Source organism: Hordeum vulgare, chromosome 3H (genome assembly GCF_904849725.1).
Source record: "Hordeum vulgare subsp. vulgare chromosome 3H, MorexV3_pseudomolecules_assembly, whole genome shotgun sequence".
In the NCBI taxonomy this organism is placed as follows: domain Eukaryota; kingdom Viridiplantae; phylum Streptophyta; class Magnoliopsida; order Poales; family Poaceae; genus Hordeum; species Hordeum vulgare.
The window spans coordinates 34559333-34564119 of NC_058520.1; positions in this window are offsets into that span (position 1 = coordinate 34559333).

Here is a 4787-nt window from a genome sequence, read left to right on the forward strand (position 1 = left end):
TTAGCCGGATACGACCCCTTTAGAAAAATGAATCGGGATCTGACCCTTTTTCCTACCGCTATGGAGCTCGGTGGTAGGGTTACATAACCTACCGTGAGGGACCCTGGAGGTAGAAAACTAATCGATGTCAGCAGCCCTAAACGACTGTCATCCCCCTCCGTTCCACCCTATCGCCGCTGGTCCTGGCGGTATCCTGTCTTACCCTACCGCCAGGGTCCCTAGCGGTAGGCTCTGGACAGTGATTAGTCGCAGGCCGCCCGCCCCACCCCATCTCCTCCTCCAAGCCGCCCGAAGAACACAGGAAGAACTCCTCTCACCACCCTCATTAGTGCAGAAAAGCCTAGCTATGACATGGCAAAAAAGCTTTGCAGGTGTAGTAGCCTGACGCCATCAATATGACACCGTTGTTAAAAAATAGTGGTGCCATTTGGTCCCACGTCAGCCGTATTCTATGTGCTGATAACGTGCCACATGGATAATGCCACCACTATAATAGCATACCTAGCAATGTGCAACGTATATTGCACATGAGGAACGTTTCGTGTAGCAAAACAAATCTCACAAGCATTTGACTTTATATTAGGCAGTAAAACTAGACTAATAGAACAATTATAATAATAAGTGACAAAGTCACAAGCAATACTAGATCTAGCTAGGTAGCAATTTAATAAACACTAGTAGCAAACATGGCTTTAGTCCAGGTTGGTCAGTGCCTTTAGTCCCGGGTCACCAACCGGGACTAAAGCCCCCCCCCTACTCCGAGTTGGCCACGACCCGAGACTAATGACCTTCCACGTGGCTGGCAGCACGCGCCGGGGAGCGGGGACCTTTAGTCCGGGTTGGTAACACCAACCGTGACTAAAGGCTTTGGTGATTTAGGGTTATGGGGTTTTGGGGTTTATTGTTTATCATTTTTGATTTTGATTTTTTATTTTCCATTTAATTCTTTTTCATTTCAAACATATTTTACGCCACTACATACTGTACACGTTATGCATATATCATAAAATTTCTCGTAGGACCAATCATATATATTAGAATTTCTCATACGACCATACATATGCATACACATATATATACAATTTGGTATATACAAATTTCTCATACAACTTGCAGATCATTACATGCAGGCATTAGGTGTAGTGGTATTCTCTATCGGTAGCTATGACATGTTCAAGCAAAAATCCCGCAATTTCCTCTTGAAGTGCTTGTATGCGATCCTTTTGTAGGAGTTGATCCCACACCTCCGATATCTTTAAAGAAGTAGACCAATATGAATATATTAGTTGTGTGTATATATATTAGACCATGATAAAAAAATTGTAAATAGTGTTTACGTACCCAACGAGTTCTTGTATCTTTGCGCCGTTCGGTCATAACGCGAATGTTCTCGCAAACATAGTATGCACATAGATTAGTCCCATGTACTTGCCGCATGCACCACTTTACGAGAATAGAATTCAGTCAGATAATAATCAAGCATGATAATGATATTGAAACTAAAACTAAAGAGATGCACAAACGTATAGCTAGTACTACTTAATAATCAAGCATGATAATGATATTAAAACTAAAGCATGTCACCTTTGGTTTCCATTCACCGCGAATCTCCTGGATGAACCGTGTCCAAACCTTGCCCGATAAAGAAAAAGAATAAAGAAGTCATTGATTACTTGATATCAGGAAATGAACTAAAGATGTCGACATAGTGCAATAATGATCGAAATTACCTGTCGAGCATCAACTTCAGGTCCATGTACTCTTTAGTGTCTTTTTTAGTGAGTCCAATACTTCAACTTTTGCTTCGTCAACACTAATTATTAGCAGGATCCAATGAAAACTGCGTTGTATAAGCCGACATGCATAACTCATCAAGTAACTAAGTACACTTAACATCGAGTAAGCAAAATAGAATTTATAGTACAAGAAAGTAACACTCACGTGAAGTTGTAAGGAAATACTATTTCTGGTTGGGTATTTAGTAGCTTCAAAAACATATACAAGTTCTCCTTCGTTTCATCTTTGTGCTGTATTGCCGTCTTATCACAAATGGTATTTGGGTCAATGAAGCCAATGCCAAAGACTCAATCTCTTTTCATTTCAAACATCTTCATTCTGCATAACACCACACAAAATAATATAGTGAGGATAATTAGAGGCAAATGAACGAGCTGATGAGCTAGAGACTTAATTAAATTAAATAAAGAAATCACTTTCAAACAATAGCAACTGACGAAAGATTTGTCATGTGCATCCTGATTGTATAACTGAAACAGTTCTTCATTTTCAACCCACAAATATTTCGCATTGAAGTAATGCTATGGCTCGACTTTCACCATGAGGCTCTCTCGTCTTGCTTTTACTTCCCTCATGTACCAGGTATGCAATTTCTACATTTGCGTTGGTATCTACCGGACCTCCTCATGCCTGACCAGAGATTGTCCGGGGACATATTTCCATGCTAGTTTATCCTCTTCCACCCTGGACATTTCCTCGTCGCCCATCATGCCCACGAGTTGTTCAACAGTGACAACAACCTCTCTAGCCATCTCTTTAATAGCGGCACCGCCGATTCCCTCGATACTCACCTTGAGCAACGGGATTGATTGCACTCCCTATTCTCCAAGCTGGGGAACGGTTTCCCCGCTTTTCTTACTACCGCTCGAGTCCTTCTTTTGTTGTTTATGACATGACTTGCTAATATAGCGTTCATAGTATGATCGACTTTTTTCCAGAGGCGGATTAGCAAGATTGGCCAGAACGCGTTGTACGGTTTCCAGAGGTACTATCTCCTTTGGCGGTGGGGGTGGTTTCAGTCCAAAATGGGCCTTCAATTCGAAAGTCGTTTGGTCCTTGATTTCCTCCATGCTCATCTCGTAAGTCAACTTCTTTTTGGCAGGAGTGGAGGGTTTCTTCCTTGGTTCCCTCTTCCGCTTTGGTGTCCGGTGTCTCATCAGAATATGAAATGACCACGGACTCGCGCTAGGCTCCATCTCGGGGTGGCGGGTGGAGTCGGCTCGTGCGGTGCCGGACTAGTGATGCGCTCCATGTCGGGGTGGCAGGGTGGAGTCGACTGATGCGGTGGCGGACTAGCGTTGCGCATCGTGTCGGTGTGGGGTGGAGTCGGATGACGTGGCGGACTTGGAGGAGGAGCCGGTGGCCTTGGAAAGACGATGTGGTCCTTTCTCCATAAGCGGAGACAACGTAAGACTTCTTGCAGTGTCTGTTGCCCTTCACCTCCAGGAATGTCGAGTTCTAGTGACTCATATCCCGACATTATTTCATCCTCTCGACACGAGCATTGCCAGTTGGAATCGGATTTTAATGGAAGGTTGCATAAGGGGGATTTGTTAATGCATAGACGATCGCTACTTTCATGGATATGTTCTTGAGTTTCATGTGTAGCTCACAACTTTTTGCCCGTGTGATTTCACCCACGGGGTAGCGAGCCGGCAGTGCATCGTCGACAAGGACCCCCGTGGAAGCCATGTTGCTTTTCGGCATTAATGGGACAATACTATCCAATGCTCGATATGGTTGGTCGAGCCGCCGAGACGTCCTGTGTTGGCTAAGTGTGTCGATCTGCTCCTGCTGCTGCAAGTATTTGCATTCCAACTCCCGAGGCCGGTCAGTATCCTGCTTCTTCTTGGATACCTCCTCATTCTTCTTTCTCGAATGGCTTTTGTAAGATTCGTTACAGTCCTTAAACCCCTCTGTTAGGGCATATTTCTCCCAAAGTGGTTTTAGTAATTGATGACAATGCCTGTGCGGACTAATCGTGTGCATTGAGCATTTCAGATAATTCATGACTAGGCACAAGACAATTGGATGCCCCTCGGAGTCTTTCAAAGATGGTTGCTTTCTACATTTCACTTGGGTGGATTTGAGTCGTAGGAAAGCCGTACTATTAAGAGGGGGTCCGCTTCGGAAAGGTTTGGGTGGAATCAACACGTACACATTTCTATTGCACCACCTTTCCTTGCTATAATTGGAGCTCCAACCTTGTTTTCCCTGTATGTGCAAAAGGGCGAACTACAGTACCGCTGGTGTCAGCGGTAGTACCACCCTAGGAGAGGTAGTAGTTTTTTACTACCGCTCCGTGAGCGGTAGTTGTTTTTTACTACCTCTCCGTCGGACTTTTTGCGCATCCTTTTGCCTCCACAGTGCTAGGCTCGGTACTATTTTCTTACTATTGTGGTTGGTGAGTTGCCGGGCGGTAGTACCGCTTTTAGGAGCGGTATTACCGCTCCTAGCAGCGGTAGTACTGCTCCAGGAGCAGTACTACCACTTGGCTAGTGCAGGTGGTGGGTGGGTAACGGTTGGATTGTACCCCCACTATATAAAGGTGTCTTCTTCACTGAGAAGCTCACCTCTTACCTCCCTAAGCTCCATTGTTGCTCCAAAGCTCATTCTTGCCCGATCTCTCTCCCTAGCCAATCAAACTTGTTGATTTCCTAGGGATAGCTTGAGAAGGCCTTGATCTACACTTCCACCAAGAGATATTTGATTCCCCCCACTAATCCCTTGTGGATCTTGTTACTCTTGGGTGTTTGAGCAACCTAGATGGTTGAGATCACCTCGGAGCAACATTCCATTATGGTGAAGCTTTGTGGTCTTGTTGGGAGCCTCCAAGATTTGTGTGGAGATATCCCCAACATAGTTTGTAAAGGTCCGGTCGCCGCCTTCAAGGGACCAATAGTGTAATCGTGACATCTCGCATTGTGTGAGGGTGTGAGGAGAATACGGTGGCCCTGGTGGCTTCTTCGGGAGCATTGTGCCTCCACACC